The 19232-nt window shown below is 40.2% G+C and overlaps 1 long non-coding RNA gene across 1 annotated transcript; it reads right to left on the bottom strand.

The window, feature by feature from the left end:
- Window positions 1-1150: 1150 nt before the first annotated feature.
- LOC139046090 (uncharacterized) lies at window positions 1151-17048 on the bottom strand. The gene is made up of 3 exons (XR_011505644.1): window positions 16907-17048; window positions 3772-3871; window positions 1151-3502 (listed from the first exon to the last, which is right to left on the bottom strand). It is a non-coding gene; the product is annotated as an uncharacterized lncRNA (long non-coding RNA).
- Between the last annotated feature and the right edge of the window lie 2184 nt (window positions 17049-19232).

Raw genomic sequence — 19232 nt, 5'->3', positions numbered from 1 at the left:
TGGTTTTTAATGTGGTGAGGCTACAGACAGAACGTTCATATCCCCCAGATTCCTCTGTTGAAACCTGATCCCCAACGTGATGGTATTTGGAGGTAGGGCCTCTGGAAGTGATTAGCTCAGGAGGGTGGAATGCTCCTGAATGGGGTTAGCATATATAAGAGACCCCAGAGAGCTCCCTTGTCCCTTCCTCCATGGGAGGACACGGTGTGATAAGACAGTGATCTATGAACCAGGAAGCAGGTTCTCACCAGATCCCAAATCTGCCAGCACCTTAATCTTGGTCTTTCCAGGCTTCAGAACTGTGGGAAGCCTATGGTGTTCTGTTTAGCAGCCTGAACAGACTAAGACAGGTGACTTAGCCAGAGCAGGTAAGTCTAATTATAGGATGACTGCTCACATACCTGCCCTCTGGTCAGTGTTGCAGCGTCTGCACTAACAAGCAATGAAGGATGAAAAGTGATGCTTTCAGTAAAATCACCCAGATTTTCATAGGTAATAAATTCTCTAGAGCGTTTCAGCAGTATAAATTTGGCATGTTATGTGTACTAATTTAGACATACCAATCAAAAAGTCGTTTTTATTCCTCTTCTCTAGAAATTTCGTACAGATGCTCAGAATTCCAAGTTTAAGTATCTGCTAGAGGAACTCTCGGGTGGAATTGTCTCATTTTACTCTTTCTTTTCATTTTCCCACTACACCCCAGGCGAGAATGGTGGATGAGAAATCTGAAAATCGGGTCAGGAAGAAAGCAATCAAACTTCTTTGAAAAAAGTTTATCCCCAGACCCAAGATGAATATTGTAAAGAACTTCATCTTTCCAGAATTGTCAAGCCATCTGGCAAAACAGCTGACTGATACAATTTCTATTTCATTGACCAGATTCTCATAGCCACTTCTTCTTTTCCTCATAAGTGTAAATATTTTCCAGTTAAATCTTTGGGGTTGGCAGTAGTGGTGTGGGTGGCTCTTCAATGAAGGGCTGTTGATTTTTTCTTTTTAAAACTGAGTGGAGGCAATTTTAGAATTATGAATTAAAAGCCTTACACATTCATATCTTTGATTCAACAGTTGCATATCTAGGAATTTATACCAATGAAGTAATTAAGAATGTGTGCAAAAAATGGCCATAAAGAATTTATTTCATCATAATTTATAATAGGAAACAACTGAGAACAACCTAAGTATTCAACAATAGAGGATTGTTTAAAAAAGTATGTACTTGCGTACATACAACTGAGCAACTACAGCCGCTAAAATGACAATCGATACAGATTGTGGAAGAATATTAACTGCCATGGAAAGATGTTCAGAATATATTATCAACAGGAAAAAGCAGATTTCAAAATAGTATATCCGGCTACATTATACCCATTAGGGTATACATCTATATATTTTAAAAAAAGAAAATAACAAGTATCAACGAGGATGTGGAAAAACTGGAACCCTTTACACATCACTGGTGGAAACACAAAATGGCGCAGCCACTGTGGAAAACGGTTTGTCAGTTCCTCAAAAACTTAATCAGAATTATCACGTGCTCCAGCAATTCCACTCCTGGATAGTCAATTCCAAAGAACCGAAAACAGGATTCAAACAGATACTGCACACCAATGTTTATAGCAGCATTATTCACAACAGCCAAAAGCTGGAAACGACTCAAGTGTCCATCAACAGATAAACAAAATATGGTGTATTATTTAGCCATAGAAAGGAAGGAAATTCTGACGCATGCTACAACGTGGATGAACCTTGAAAACACTATGCAGGATGAAATAAGAGAGCCGCAAAAGGACAAATATTGCATGGTTCCTCTTATATGAGATATGATTCCACTTACATGATGAATGGGCAAATTCGTGAGACAGAAAGTAGAATAGTGGTTATTGGGGGCGGGGAGGAGGGAGAACGGGCAGTTACTATTTACTGGGTAGACAGCTTTGTTTGGAATGATGAAAAAGTTTAGGGAACAGATAGTGGTGATTGTTACACAACGTGGTGAATATTCTTAATGCCATTGAATGGTTCACTTAAAAATGGTTAAAATGATTGATTTTATATTGTGTATACTTTATAACGAGAAAAAAGAAAAAAGGGAGGGGTGGGAGTGCGAGAAATGGGTGGAGAGGGTCAAAACTACAAAGTTCCAGCTATAAAATGAATAAATCATGGAGTTGTAAAGCACAGCATGGTGATCATAGTCAGGATTACTGTATCACATATCTGAAGGTAGCTGGGAACGTGGATTCTGAAAGTTCTCACCACAAGAAAAAGAAACTTTGAAATTGTGTGTGGTGACAGATATTAACTAGACTTATTTGGTGATCATTTTGCAACATACACCAGTGCTGACTCATTATGATGTACACTTGAAACTCACACATGTAATGTTACGTCAATTATGCCTCAATTTAAAAAAAAAGAAAACAAGGTAAAAAAAGAAAAGATAGTATATAAAATATAATGTTTTCTACACATTATGATACCCACATATATCTTTGGTTTCAAAATGTCATCATTTGTAGGAAACAACATTAACTTACTAAGAGCCTTTTTCGACAAAAGAAAATGCTGCCATGGGATATGTACCCAGAGACTCAATCTGATTTCAGAGATACCAAACTTTGAAAAACTTGCCTCTTAGAAATTAGGAAATGTATACAATAGCATGGAAAAAAGTCTGGAAGATGCTTACAGCCAATATTTTGGGTGATGGAATTATGAGTGTTCTTTCTTACTCTATTTTTCCTATATGTATTTTAATATTTTTCTGTGTACAGTACTATTTTTGTAATAGCATTTTTAAAATCTAATTAAAGAAATGCTTTTTCTGGAATGATTATTTTGGAATCCAAGAATTTACAATTTAGCCTACAACACACATTCCCACCAAGAAAATAATGCCAGAGAATTAAAATCAATGTGAAAAGACCTGCCTTCACTCAGGTCACGGAAACTAAGTTCTTTTTCGCTTCATCCAACTTCCCGGTGCCTGGAGTCCCCATCAATATTTACACACTCCATCATTCCTCGGGTTATTTATTTTCCTTGGTCCATTTTGCACGGTGACTAAGTTTTGCAGCACAGAAGTTGACAGAATTTGTCGCTGATATCAATCTTTATTAAGTTTACTGCTGAGAGCTCAGAAAATGGTTCTGGAGCAGGGCACAGAGCGGGAGCAGGAGGAGCGTGTGGCAATGAGAAAAGCTGCGCTTCCCTGTTTTAAAAAGCGCTTGTCGTTGTTGCTCAGAACCTTAATTTACCGATGTTTCCGTTTCTCTGTGATGCTTTTTATGTTTTACACAAACAAACAAAATCTATAGCTCTGCTCACCAGTCACTATCACCATGAGATAAAAAGGGACAATCTTCACTGTCCCCCATTGTCCTGGGGCCCGAGGGCTGAATCCCAGGGGCTTGGGTCCGTTGCACGGCCAACCTCTCACCAAGAACTTGGTTCTGTAGAGAAATCTTCATACTCCAAGCTCCTTCTGGAGGTTCTGAAACTGAAGACACAAAGACTGTGTGTAGAGGCAGTTTATTGTTTGTGTCTCCTAGTGTGTGTGTAAAGAGCAAGGGCTGTACAAAGAGCCCTACTCCTGGCTTCCCCGCTTGCTAGCTGTGTGATCTCTGACACAGTACTCAACTGCTCTGTGCCTCCATTTCCTCACCAGTCACACGTGACGGGCAATACTCCCTTCTTGTCTTAGTCAGCTCCTACTGTTACAACAAAACACCACAGACTGTGTGGCTTCAACAACACATTATTTCTCACAGTTCTGGAGGCTGGAAGTCCGAGATCAAGGTGCCAGCATGGTTGGGTTCTGGGGACAGCTTCTTTCTGGTTTGCAGTCACCTTCTTGCTGAGTCTCCACCTGGGGAAGAGCAGAAAGAGAGAGGAAGCAAGCAATCTCAAGTTCTTTCTTACAAGGGCTCTCACCCCATCATGAGGGCTCCACCCTCATCCCCTAATTACCTCCCCAAGGCCCCCCTCCTAATACCATTCCATGGCGGGTGAGGGTTTCAAAATATGAATTTTGGGGAGACACAAGCATGCAGTCTGTAACACTACCTCATGCATTTGTTATGTTATCAAATAAGTTAATACATTTCAAGTACTCAGAAGAGCACGTGGAGCATAGGCAAACAAAGATTAGTTTTTATTATTATAACTTGGAACAGGTTCCCAGGAAAGCCAGAAATTCTCCTGGTGGCTTCGTTTTCACCTTCCCCAGGAAGACTTGATGGTTCTTTCCCACTGCAGATTTGTATGAGAAAGAAGTGTCACTTTTTTTTTTTTTTTTGGAAGGGGAGGAAGATTTGCCCTGAGCTAAAATCTGTTGCCAATCCTCCTCTTCTTTTGCTTGAGGCAGATTCGCCCTGAGCTAGCATCTGTGCCAGTCTTCCTCTACTTTGTATGTGGGACGCCGCCACAGTGTGGCTGATGAGTGGAGTAGGTCTACCCCCAGGATCCAAACCTGTGAACTCCAGGCCACCAAAGTGGAGAGCACAGAACTTTAACCACTCAGCCACGGGATCGGCCCCCAGGAAGTGCTACTTTTAAGCTGGTCTTCATGTTGTACTTTGTTAGTGTTGGTTGACAGTCTCCAGCAATGAGGCTAGGCAAAAGAACGCTAGCAGCCAAAATTAATGCAAAAACTTGCCTAGTGTGCAGCCGAGGGAGATGGAACAGGCCAGTTTAAACAGGGCCGCTAACAGTACCAGGGTTAAAGCTCTCAGCCAGTGTCTCAGCTTAGCATCATCTTACACGCAGAAGAACATGTGATAAATAGTTGGGTCATATCAACCTTTTAGCTATTCTGCCAAGCATGAAAATTAGTTCCATAAGCAAAATACCTGAATTAACTTTTGAACTTTTTCTTGTTGTTCTTGAATAAATTTTTACAAAGTGAACACACTCATGGATTCACTGCCTAAAGATATAGAACATTCCTATCATTCCAAAACCTTCTAATAACTTCTGGTTATATTAACCACCTCCATCCCTAAGGTAACCATCCTTCTGACTTGAATCATCATAGATCAGTTTTCCTTATTTTTGAACTTTATATAAATGGTATCTTACATAAGTACTTTTTTGTGTCTGGTTTCTTTCTTTCTTTTTTTTTCTTTTTTGCTGAGGAAGATTAGCCCTGAGCTGACATCTGTGCCAGTCTTCCTCTACCCTATACGTGGGTTGCTGCCATAGCATGGCTGATGAGCGGTGTAGGCCTGTGTCTGGGATCCGAACCCATGAATCTAGGCCACTGAAGCAGAACACAATAAACTTAACCACTAGGTCATTGGGCTGGCCCCTTGTGTCTTTTTCTTTTGCTCAATATTATGTCTGTGAGAGTCATCCATAGTGTTTCATGGAAGAGTTTGTCCTTTTTCATTGCTGTGCCGTATGAATATTTTATTGTAGTAATATGCCACATAAATATATCCATTCTACTCTTGATGGGCATTTAGTTTGTTTTAAGTTTGGGGTTATTGCAGATAGTGCTGCTGTGAGCACATTGTACATACCCTTTGTTGCACAGATTTCTGTTGAGTATACACTTATACATGGAGTTGCTGAGTTACAGGGTCAACGCATGTTCATCTTTAGTGAGAAATGCCAGTTTTCAGTGTTTGGACCAGTTTAAACTCCCATTAGTTATACATGAAGTCCCCATTTCTCTATATCTTCTCAGATACTTGTTTCTGTTTATTCCTTTTTTTAAATTTTAGCCTTTCTGGTTGGTAGGTAGTGGTATCCCATTGTGGTTTTTATTTTTATTTCCCATATGGCTAATGATTTTGAGCAATTTTTCATATATATGAATCCACCATTTGGATATCACTTCTTTAAAGTGCCTGCTCAAGTCTTTTGCCCATTTATTATTGGGTTAGCTCTTCTTTTTTAAAAAATTAAATTTTGCATTCTTTGCATATTCTGGATACAAGTCCTTCGTCTGATTTATGGGTTGCATATATCTTCTCCCAAACCATCGCTTGCTTTTTCATTCTCGTAAGAGTGTCTTGATAAACAGAAGTTTTCAAATTTTATGAAGATGAATTTAACAGGTTTTTCTTTCGTAGATAGTACTTCCTATGTCCTAGTCATAAAGTTTCCGCCTAGCCCAAGTTTATAAAAATATTATCTTATTTTATATTCCATAAGGTTTATTATTTTATCTTTAGCGTATAGTTCTACAATCTGTATAAAGTTGATTTTTGTATATGGTGAAACAAATGGGTTAAAATTCATTTCTTTTTTATCCATATTGATCCAGTGTCATTTATCGAAAAGAAATAACCTTTCAGCTCTGCATCGCAGTGTTAGTTTTGTTGTCAATCATGTGATTTAAGTATGTAGGTCTACTCCTGGACTCTTTACTCTGTTCTAATGGTCAACAATATCACACTGTTTTAATTACTGAAGTTTTATAATACTTCCCAGTATCTGGTACTTCAATTTAACTATATTTCTTCAAGATTGTCTTGGCTATTTTTTGCCCTTTCATTTCCATATAAATTTTATAATTAGATTGTAAATTTCCACATACGCTAGAAAAAAAACTCCTTAGATTTTGATTGGGATTACATTAACTATAGACGACGTCTTTGCCAACACTAATTCTCATAGTCCAATGAACACGGAATACCCTTCCATTTTTTCAGGTCTTCCTTAATTTCCTTTAGAAAAGCTTTACAGTTTTCTGGGTAGTAGTCTTGAAAAACTATTTCTAGCCTAAGGGTATCATTTCAAATTTTTGTTTTCTGATTATTTTGCTGATCCAAGACTACAAATGATTTTTACATCCTGATCTTATATCCAATGGCTTTGGTAAACTCACTTATTAAATACTATAGTTTATCAGTGGATTCTTTTTTATTTTCTATATATCTAAGTATGTGTTCTGTATACAATAATTTTTTCAAGATTTCTTTGCAATCTTTTTAACTCTAATGTAGTAAATCCTCCAATGAAATGTTGGATAGAAGTGATGATAGCTGAAATTCTTGTCTTATTCCCAATATGGGAAAGGAAGATTTCAATCCTCTACCATTAATTATGATACTCACCATGGGTCTTTTGTGTATAAGCTTTATCAGCTTAAAGAAGTTTTTTAAATTCCAAATTTACTGAGAAGTTTTTTTTTTTTTGTCCTGAATGAATGTTGAATTTTATCAAATGATTATAATGCATCTATGGAGATGATGATATGATCTTTTTCCTCCCTCCGTTAATACGGGGAATTTCACTAACTGATATTGGAATGTTAGGCCAACTTTGTACGCTTTGAATAAAGCTAATTGGGTCATGATGTATTGCCTTTTTATACATTGAAGGATTCAATTTCTTTCTTTTTTTTTTAAATTCTTTTAAAGATTGGCACCTGAGCTAACAGCTGTTGCCAATCTTCTTTTATTCTTCCTGCTTTTTCTCCCCAAATCCCCCCAGTAGATAGTTGTATATTTTAGTTGTAGGTCCCTCTAGTTGTGGTATGTGGGACACCGCCTCAGCATGGCCTGATGAGCGGTGCCATGTCCGAGCCCTGGATCCGAACCAGCGAAACCCTGGGCCACCAAAGCGGAGCGTGCAAACTTAACCACTCGGCCATGGGGCCAGCCCCAATTTATTTCTATTTTGTTTAAGATTTTTGTGCCTATGATATAAGAGGAATTACGCTATAATTTTCTTTTCTTGTAATATCCTTATCAAATTTTAACATCAAGGTTATGATAGCCTCATGAAATGAGATAGAAAATATTTCCTTTATGTCTATTGTGTGGAAGAATTGCTGTTATTTCTATCTTAAAAGCATGCGTTCATGTTGAAGTCATCTGGACCTGGAATTATCTTTGAGGGACGGTTTTTCATTTTGAATTTGATTTTTTTTAATAGACATAGGATTGTTCATGTTTTTCTGTTTTTTCCTGTGTCCATTTTGTAAGTTATATTTTTCAAGGAATTTTTCTACTTTGAATTATCAAATTTATTGGCATAAATTTCTTTACAATTTCTTTTAAAAATCTGTTGACAGTGTAGCAACTTCTCATTTTTCATTCTTTATCTTGAGAATTTGTGCAGTCTCTTTTTTTTTCTTATCAGGCTTGTTAGGGCTTGTCAACATTATCAGTCTTTTTAAAAAACAATTTCTGGTTTTGTTGGTTTTCTCTACTTTTTGTCTGTTTTCTATTTCATTGATTTCTGCTCTTAATTTTATTGTTATATTTCTTCAATTTTCGCTGTATTAAATTTCTTCTAGCTTCTTGAAATGGATGCTTAAATAGTTAATGTCAGGTTTTCTTCTTTTCCCATATATGCAGTTAAAACTATAAATTTCCATCTTAGCACTGTTTTAGTCACATGTGACAAGTTTTGATATATAGTATTTTCATCTTTGTTTCATTCAAAATATTTTCTACTTTCCAATATGCTTTCTTTTCTGACTGTTTGATACTTAGAAGTTCATTGCTTAATTTTCAAACATTGGAAGATATTGTAGATACGATTTTGTTACTGGTTTCTAGCTTAATTCTACCGTGCTGTGAAAGCTTACTCTATCTGACTTACATTCTTTGAAATTCGTTGAGAGTTGCCCAGTATTTATTTAGTTTTGGTAAAATATTCCTTGGGCACTTAAAAAAGCTGTATATTCTGCAGTTCAAAGATACAATTTTCAACACATGTCAATTAGATCAAATTTGTTAAAAGTGTTATTCAAGTAGTTTATGTATCTAATAGTTTTATCAATTACTGGGAGAGAGTAGTAGTCTTCCACTGTATTTGTGTATTTGTTTAATTCTCATTTTGGTTCCGTCAACTTTTTAAGATTGTTATATCTTCCTGTTAAATTGACCCAGTTTTCATCAACTGAATTTGTTTGCTTCATCAACAAAAATTTTATCTTTATCTCTCATAGTATCTCTTGCCTTAACAAGTTTCCATTTCCTACCAACAGTAGCGCTTGACTGGCTTTCATTTCCATAGTGATTGCATGCTACATACTTTCAAATTTTTCATTTTCTTACATTATGTCTTCGTAAGCAGCATATAGTTGTTTTTTAAAAAAAATATAGTCTGACAATTTTTTTTTAATTGGACTATTTTGTCTATGTACATTTAACATAATTATTGATAAATATGCGTTTGTGTCTATCTGCAACTATTTGTTTTCTGTTTGTCCTATCTGTACTTTTTTCTCTGCTTTCCAGCCTTCTTTAGTATTTATTGAGTACATTTGATTCCATTTTCTGTCTGTTAGATTTTTAGTTATACCTTTTTATATTATTACTTTCGTAGTTGCCCTGGAGATTGCAACGCAAGCTTGATTTATTAGAGTCAACCTCAACTTAGTATTTTTACCACTTGCTGGATTTAGAAGACTCGCTATATTTACTCCCCTCTAGCCGTTTGTGCTATTGCTTTCATGTTTTCTAGTCCCACGTATATTTTAAACACCACAAGACATGACTTTTGTTTTACTCAGGCATTGCTGATGTAGAGTTACCCACACATTTATCCTTCCCAGGGCTCTTTGTCTTTTATCTGCTTTCCAGTGCCTCCTTCTAGATTATTTTTCCTTCTATCTGAAGATCTCTATTCAGTATTTCATTTGCCTGGTCCTGCCAACAATGAATTATCTGAGTTTTTATTTATCTGGAAATGTTCTTATTATGCCTTCATTTTGAAGGATATTGTCTTTGGGTATAAAATTCTAGGGGAGAAATTTATTTATTTGTTTGTTCGTTTATCTTTAACAGTTTAATGATGACCTTCTTCTGGCTTCTTGATTTCTACTCTCAGCAGTATTATTGTTCTCATAAATGTAATGTCTTTCTTTTCCTCTGGATGCTTTTAAGATTTTCTCTTTGCCTTTGATTTTCATCAGTTTCACCATGATATTCTAGTAGAGTGGGGTTTGTTTGTTGGTTTTTTTAATGCTGTTTTGAAAAATCATTTTGAAAAATTCTCAGTCAGAATAAATATTCTGAGAATACTCTCAGAAAGAATAAAGACACTCTTAAAATCTTTACGATTACACACATATTAGGCTATGTGAAATTGTTCCACAGCTCACTGATGCTTTTATCGTTTGTTTGGATTAATTCTTTGAGCTTCATTTTAGATATTTTCTGTTGCTGTGTCTTCAGGTTCGCCAGTCAGCTGTGTCTGATCCGCTGCTAGTCCCCTCAAATGTATTCTTTCATCTTAGACGTTGCAGTTTTGGTCTCTGGAAGTTTGATATGGGTCTTTTAAAAATATCTTCCATGTCTCTACTTCACCATTTGAACATATAGAGTACAGCTCTAACAACTGTCTTAATGTCCTTGTCTGCTAATTCTAACATTTGCATCAGTGCTGGATTGGTTTCAATTGATTATTCTCCTCACTATGGGTCATGTTTTACTGTTCTTTGAATGCCTGGTAATCTTTGTTTGGATGCTAGACATTGTGAATTTTATCCTGTTGGGAACTGGATATTTTTGTATTTATACAAATAATCTTTAGCTTTGTTGTGGGATGCAATTATTTGGAAACAGTTTGATCTTTTCATATCTTTTCATTTTGTGTGTGTGTGTGTGAGGAAGATTTGCCTTGAGCTAACATCTTTTGCCAATCTTCCTCTTTTTGCTTGAGAAAGATTGTTGCTGAGCTAACATTTGTGTCAATCACTATGCCACCAGGCTGGCCCCCTTTCCCATGTAATTTTTATGATTTATTAGGCAGGTCCATAACCATGCTCTAACTAAGACTAATTATTCCCCACTACAGATGCATAACATTCCTGAGCATTCCACCCAAATGTCTCATGAGTTATGAGTTTTTCCAGTCTGGTTGATGGGAGCAGTCACTATTCCCAGCTTTGTATGAGTGCCAGGAACTATTCCCTTATTCTTTTGGATGTTTTCTCCCCATTCTTGGGTAGTTTCCTCACATGCGTGCATTGATCTGTACTCTGCTGTACCTCATGGGCGACCTTGACAGATCTCCAGGGTTTTCTCTCTGTGCAGCCCTCTCCTCTCTAGTATGCTGTCCCATGAGCTCTGGCCATCTTGATCTTCCCAAATCCTCAGCTCCATCTCCCCAACTCCTCCTGGGTTGCCCCACCTCTGCACTGCAGGATGGGTGTTCTCTCGATTCAGTGAGCTAGGGCACTCAAAGAACTCATCTTTGTTTCCTGACTCTCAGGGATCATGGTCCTTTGTTGCCTGATAAGCAGTCTTCAAATTGTTATTTTGTATGTTTTGTTGTTGTTATTCCAGAAAGAAGGTAAATCCAGGCCCCTTGATTCCACCTTGGGCAGAAGCAGAAATTAGTGTGTTGTATTTTAAAATTTTATTTGACAACGGCACTTTTTTTCCTGCTGCATACTCTGGGAAATTCTAGCTTAAAGCATTCAATCCACAGGAATAACAATCTGACAGACACTAGGCACTCAATATGTTTTGAACTAAGAAATGGAATTTACCCTTTAAAATTCAAATCCCTTTGAGGGGTAAAACCCCTTAAATCATTAATGCTCGTTAGCACTTATTAGTTTATCTGAAGGTTCATTTTCCATTTACTTCCTTGTCTAACACAGCCAAAAAAATGGAAGAAGTGAAATAATAGAGTTGGAAAAGTAGACTGTGAGGAGAGAATGAAAATAAGGGCCAAATCTTTAAAGTTTCAAAGAATCATTGTTTTTAGAGCTTCTTTTTATAGGTGAGATGAATCCTTCAGAGGGTAAATGACTTGTCTAAGGTCATACAGCTTGGCATGGAACAGCTAGGATTAAAAATCTGACTTTAAATTAGACATGCACTTAGATATGGCCTGTCATATAAGAAATGATCAATAGATACTCGTTCTTCTTTCCTCCTAAATCTAATGCTGGGATAGGGGAAATGAAGGAAGAAGTGGGATCTTGGGATATTTTTAGAGGGGTTCACAGTTAATGGGCTTGCTGCCCTAAATGGCCTGAGACACTAGTACAGGCATGCCAGGGATGAGGGAGTAAAAAGAAGGAAGCATATAGGCCACTACAGGACAATAATCCTAGAATAGGACAGAAACAAGTGACATATATGGCAAACAAAGAAAAGCCACTGTGAACAACTAGAAATACCTCCAGATAAGCCTTCCTTCCTTCCTCTTGGAATCCCCTCATATGCTGGCTCCCTAAGGCCCATTAATCTGTTGGCTTCCTATCTTGTTTCAGCGGCTCTGGCCTTCATAGTCTGGCTTTGGTCTGGATATTCAGTTCTGACCCACCAGCTCCTTAAAACTCTGCTTCAGGCATCTGTCCAAAATGCCTAGTACTTCATCTTGGACAAAAGGTACCACTCCTTCAGCCCAGCCCCTAGAACACTGCTGGCTCAGACTAGAGAGGGGTAGAGGGTGGAAGTACCAAACCCACGCTATCCAAAACTTGCCTTCAAGCCAGCATGAAATCTGAACAAGAGATTAGCTGTGTCCTGATTTCTGCTACAGGCTCAACACAATCACAAAGGAACAAAAGGTACTTTTCCTTTAGCCCAATCCCACCCTCACACCACATCACATCGATAAGAGAGTAGTGAGGTGAGGGAGTTCCCATTCTACACGCGGAGCATCTTTTGCTCCAGGGGAGAATTAATAGACTTTTGTTTAAAGACTGTGGTCCTAAAGCACTGGATTGCCCAGGAACCCATTGGCCCATTGGTTGAGGGAGAGAGACACTGAAACTGGGTAGTTGCATGAGTAGGAAAGACATTGTCCCCATTCTGTTACAGAAAGGAAGCTAGTCCTCTGGGGGAAGGACTGTGGATTTCTGGGGACTGTATGCTCGGAGCACAGCTCCAGGTGAGGAGCCACTGGTACTGAGTTTCATTTAGGCAACCACTCTAACATGCCCGGGGCACACATAGGTGCCCAACAGGTGGTAGAGGACCAGCACTGGGTAGAGCATCAAGCAGCACGAGGAGTGAATTGATAAGGGATGGTCATAGTTATAGACTAAGTATCATGTTACTGCCCCATTTTGCTGGTATCACAGAAGTCTCTCAACTCATAATAATGATCATCAAAGTTATGATCAAACTGATGCCTTCTGAACACTTGATATGAGACAGGCGTTGTTCTAAGCACTTACACACAGGGTTTCATTTAATCTTCCACAATAACCATCCACAGACAAGAGAGATACCAATGACCCCATTTTACTAATGAGAACACAGGTTAAGTAACTTGGCAAGATCAGGCAGTGACTGAGTGATGGAGCCCAGAGCCCAGCAGCCCTGTGTTGGCTGGGCCCGGGCCTCCCTCCAATCAGGTGGTGGGAGCCTGGAGTCACATGTGATTTGATTTTAAAACATAAAGAACTGCTATATCTCCCATTCCCAGATATCAGAGTGAAGTTTTTGCCTTCTGTATCAACCAGCACTGACGAGAGCTAGGGGCTTTATTTCTAGAATTGGAGTGAGTTGGAGCATAGCTTCAATGTGACAGGACTCTTCCTACTCAGAGGTGTCTATGGAAAAAATCTCCGAATTCTCCTTCCCTGGAAGATACGGAGAAAGGAGGAGACAGCTCTCTCCAAGGAGCAGAAGAAATGTTTCCATTAGTCTGAAGGGTCTTGCAGAGAATTTCATTAGGAAAAAAAAAAAAGGAAAACTGGGAACCAAACAACAACAATAGCAAAACCCACTAATTTTTACTTCGCCTTTGTGGTTTTTTTTCCTTTTGAGTTTCTCCTTTTGGCTGGACACAAATTCTACTGCTTTGCTACTCAATTTAAAAGTTAAGTGAGAACCTTAATATAACAGGCAGCTTTTCAACTGAACATCTTATTATTTCTGTAATTTATACGACTTGATCCAAGGTAAATTTCCCCAAATATTTTGATCAGCACTTTTAAGAGGCAGAGAATGAGGTGGCCCATAGCACAAACTAAACGCAATTAGCAATTACAAAATAAATGGGAAACTGCGACTCTTAACTTCAAGAAGCTTAATCTAAGCAGAGATGCCAGAAAAAGGCACATCAAAGGGCTTAACAAAATGCCCCCAAAAAATCACTCTCGTGCAAAATATGTACACTCATGTGAACGACAGCTATTATTATGATAGTTTGTTGAATATCTGCTATATTTAGGGACCCAGGTACTTTACATATGCTATGGCATTCAATCTTCACTTTCAGATGAGGACATCAAGACCAGAGAGGTTAAGTTGCTTGCCCACAACCACACAGCTAGTAAATGAAAGAACCAGGTCTTAAGGCCAAGTCTGTCTGACCTCATCCCCTTTGCTCTCACCACTGCCCTTCTAAAGACACACAGAGCAGTGGATTCTTAGATGCCAAGTGTAACTGGTAACATACAAATCCACGGCCGAGATAAACTTGAGATCAGTTTAGCTGGGAGCACCCAGGACAGATTGGCAAAGCAGAGGGGCACATTTGGTAATTTAAAAAATACAATACTGTTGTGGCTATAGAGTCAAGAAAAAAAAAGCTTAAAATTTAAAAATCACAATAAAGACAAACCAGATAGGAAAGGATGAGGGCATGTTGACCCCTATTTCAACTTCCCTGGTTTCTTCCTCACAAAATCCTTTAGGGAATAGAGAGACAACGAGGGGAAGGCAAAGGCACTCAATCTGAGATTTTGCAAACCGCTAAATCAAAAGAGACTGTGAAATTCCCGCCCGGGGAAGCTCACAGCGAGATGAAGTGGATTCGTCTACTGTACAGGAATCCGGGGATTGCAGCTGCATGCGTTTTTGTTGTGGATTACTCAGCAGCAACGACACAGTTTTCTGTCTCCCAGAAACATATGGGCATGTGCCCTCCTGCGAACCAGCAAAAAAGAGCAGCCTGGGCTGCTGCTTTCCCTGCACCATGCTGGCTGGTTTCAGGAGGCGGGAGATACTGACATTTTACGGAGAGTTTGTGCAGGGAAGATGTTGGAAAGGAAAAGGCAACCAGGCTAATCACACCCACAGTTTCCACACTCGGAGCTTGGTTCGTGACGGCCGAGGGACGGAGCTGGAATTAGGAGTTCCGGCACCAGTTCTTGCAAAGAAAGAGGGAGAAGAAGACCTTCTGACAGCAAGGCCCCCAAACTTTGGAAGAAATTGCTACCTGATGATGATTCAAAAGAATTCTTTCTAAGCATCTTCCCTTTTGCTGCTAACGGCACCAGCAGCAGTGCGTGGAATGAAACTCACACACCACATGAATTGCTTGTTTTCAGATATCTGCATCCCAACACAAAAAAGCCAGGACACTGGATAGATATGTGTACAAACTATGACCTGCCAGAGTTAACAGTTTACATCAGCAGTCTATAATAAATAATTAATATAGCCCTAGGAGATATAAAGCCAGTGACATGGTATCTCTCCCTCGGCTCTAAATGGAACTCCAGATAACCTACTTTGAACAGTAATGTGTTCACAGTATGTGGGAATTAACTGCTCAATATAATAAGTACTATTGAATTTCCCATCTCTATGCAGATAAAGGGCAACTGCCACCAAAAACACAGTCATAACAGTAACCTAGTGATGAAAAAAAAAAAAAAGAACCCCATTTTTTTATTACCACCTTAAAATGTTATAGGTTAAAATAATCTTAAAGGGTTTAAAAAACAGCAATTAAATCTTTCCCTTTCTGTTTTCCAAGACTGCAGCTGAGAGAACGCGGGCCTAAGAGCCATACGGTGCTAGCCCTGCTAATAACGCTCTGTGAAAAATCTCATTAATTCAGTCTGGCTCTTCAGATCAGCCGCTAAATCCTTGTATTGTCACTCATCCTCTGGCCTTTTCAGGATTTCCATAGCCTAACTAGCAGAATCTCCATGGAAACCAAGCCGTCCTGCTTTGCACATCCCGGAACTTTTTGTTCCTGACAAAGCTTGACAAATCACATGCAGCATGGAGAGTTTAACATAGCGAACTAAACCCTGACCCACACTTAGAAATGATAAACCCAAGCATCCCAGCTTTATTATAAATGATTTCCTTACAAGATACTTAACCAAGCCGGTGAAATGTTGAACCAGACAAGTTTCAAGAACAAGGTGCTGGGGTGGGGGAGAAGAGAAAAAAAAAGGCAAATAAATAAATAAATAGATAAATAAGAACCCCAGGCGTCTTCAGCTGTAGGTTTTGCGATCTCTTTCTCTGTCTAATTGACTTAAATTGAAAGCAACTAAAGGAGGAAAGCGCAAGAGGGATGCTATTTCTGTGTCATTCCCGAGCCTGAGAAATGGCCTTTCTTTTCTACCCTCACTCAGAAAAAGAAATCCTAAATCCATTCCCTTGTTTTCCCTAACTCTTGCAGAGGGTGGCTTTGGGAATCTAACAGGTCTCTATGCCTGGCCACCACTTTCTGGCTGTTCAGTCTGGCTCTTTTGAGCTGAGGCTCGCAGGAAATGAGAAGACATCGCTGGGCCCGGAAAGTGGGATGGCCCCACTGAGGAGAGAGGCTGAATTCCCCCAGAGGGCAACGAAAAGACAGAGAGAGGAGAGGGTGCTCCAGGGACCTATTTCCACCTGAAGTGCCGGAGTGTCCATTCCTTCCTACTGTCTCCCTGGCAAACCTCCCTTCTCACCCTCTGCCTCCTGCATCCTGTCTGAGTGATGGAGCCAGGTGGGAGCTACTCCCCACAGGGGCCCTGCTCCCAGAGGAAGGAGAGCGCTGAGAAGAAGGAAAGTGTGTGTGCAGGACAGAGCGCCAAAAGCAGACAAGGACCCTGGAGAACACACACACGTGTTCTTGCTTTTAGCTTTCACTTCTTCACAGAGCGGGTGTCACCGGATACCACGACTTCTAAACCTAGCCCTCAGCCTTAGCCAGGCTCGAGGGGGCGCGGGGCAAAGCGAGGCAGCTGTGCATCCTGAAAGAGGAAGGGCACTTCGTGGCGTCCTCTGTCTTACTGCTGCTTTACCTGCCTCTGATGAGGTTTCCTGAGGGTAGACAGAGAGTCCAACGACCCTTGGTTGGGGTGATGCAGGAGAGTGAGGGTCACCATCCTCATTAGTCCCTTCAGTTTTCTGTCTTCCTCTTGTCATCTCTGCAGTACAACAGGCCAGCAATGGTGAGGCGTGTGACAGGAAAAGGCGTCGGGGCGGGGAAGGGGGACCCGTGAAACACCACAAAGTCTCAACTTGAGTCTGTCCCCTTTGTCTGGGCCTTGACTACACTTGAAATCACACTAGGGATGTTTCGGGGTCTAAGACAAGTTCTTCCTTCTTTGGGTCTTCTCAGCTCAGGGGCTGGCGATGTATTAGAGATGCCATGGTACTTGTAGCATTGGGAAAGCTTTGCGTTGACATACCAGATGGCACTGAATTGACCTTTGTGTTGGCAGCAACACCTAAACCCAGCACAATGCTACTGGATGTTTACAACAAAGATTCGTTCTGGACACACTGTACACGCTCTACAAATATTTGCAGATTAACTGAATTAGTGCCTATAAGTTCCCACAGTTCCCTCTGATTCTTCAAAGCAGGAGTAAATGAGGCTTAGTCTCATTTCAGCCTTCAGTGAACTTTACCGTACTCTTTGCCTTTGAAAGCTGAGAATCCATACAATAAAAATAGTAGTATAATAATAATAATAGCAGCTAGCTCTGATCAAGTTCCTCCTCTGTAATACCAGGCATTCTTCTGAGTGTTTTACATGTATTAGCTCTGTTAATCTTCACAACTATCATGTGGAGAAGATACTATTAATATGCCCATATTATTAACTTCATTTTATCAATGAAGATACCGAGACACAGAGAGCTTAACTAACTTGCTCAAATTCACAGAGCTGGTTAGTGGTAGAACTGGGCTTTGATCCCAGCAAACACGCTTCACCATAACCCTTTGCTGTCTTGTTATATTATCAATGCTAAGTGTGTGAAATCTGAATAATAGGTTAATTACAATAGCTAGCAATTACTAAATGTTTGCTACGTGCCAGGCTCCATTCTAACTTGACATGTGTGAACTCATTTACCCTTCACGGCAGCCCTGCAGGATTGTACTATGAGATACATGCTGTTATCAGCATCATTTTGCAGATGAGGAAACTAAGACACCGAGAGATTAAGTAACTCACCCAAAGTCGTATAACTTAGTCAAGGACAGAACCAGATTCAAACCCAAGCAGTGTGGTTCTAGAAGCTTCTGTCAGCCAGAAATCTTGTTTTTCTGATCATTCCTGGCAAGATGGAAAATAATACTCCAGGGAACCATTATTCCAGGCAAATATTTTCTTCCTGCATGCCCCCACTCAGCCCACCAGACAAGCCTCATATTATCATATTTTTCTTTCTAAGACTGCTTTTTTAGAGATGTCCAAAACAAGTTGAGGCCCAGGGGCAGACCTTTTGGAAGGCTGCCCTTTCCCCTGGTCCTAAGAGATCACACCTGAGCAGACAGCCTCTGTCCCCTCCTGGGGAAACCAGGCTCAGAGAGGTGCCGCCCCACTGCTTGCACACAGGACTGTCAGTGAGTCCAGTGGAGTCTAGCTCTTGGCACAGACTCTGGGAGATCAGTCAGCACTCATCAGATAGAGGGACACTGCCAATGCTCAGGGACCTAAAATTAGACCTACCAGCTGTGTTTTGGTTTTGCAGGCACGTGCATGTCTGCTCCATTCTTGAGCAGGCCGGGTGTTGAAATATATATGAAACCTGCTCTCTGAAGTACAGGGAAAACACGAAATTCTTGTGTCTTTTCTTTTATTTATTGTTTCTCTTCTGTGGCCCTGACTTCTTCTTTACTGCCCAGGGAATGGCATTTCCTCCCGGTCCATTTTCCCTGTGGGCCACTGCCTCCAAAGAGCGTGTCAACACTCACCCTTCAGAATCCCAGCCAGTCACCCCGAAGACAGCACTGAGCGTGTGATTCCTACTCTCAGTCCGGGCTCTCTGCTTCCTGGGTCACAGACTCTTCTGGAATATGCAATATGCAACCTGCTAGACTTAGCAAATGGGGCCCGTGGCTGAGCTCACATTGGTCTAAGAACTGGTTCTGGGCCTGGGAGTGGGTAGGCCTGGTGTGTGGCCGTGGGACATGGAGAAGAAAGGAGACTTGGGGTCCACATCCCAGGTGAGGGCAAGCCAAGCCCCAAGGATGGTACAAGGTGGGCAGTCTAAGAGAGTAGGCATGGCACACATCCTAGCCCCTTGGAGCTGCTATAACAAGAATACCATAGACTGGGTAGCTTATAAACAACAGAAATATATTTCTCACAGTTCTGGAGGCTGGGAAGCCCAA

Source organism: Equus asinus, chromosome 8, assembly GCF_041296235.1.
Source record: "Equus asinus isolate D_3611 breed Donkey chromosome 8, EquAss-T2T_v2, whole genome shotgun sequence".
NCBI lineage: Eukaryota > Metazoa > Chordata > Mammalia > Perissodactyla > Equidae > Equus > Equus asinus.
The sequence above is the reverse complement of the archived record's forward strand: the minus strand, read 5'-3'. Positions and strand labels throughout refer to the sequence as shown.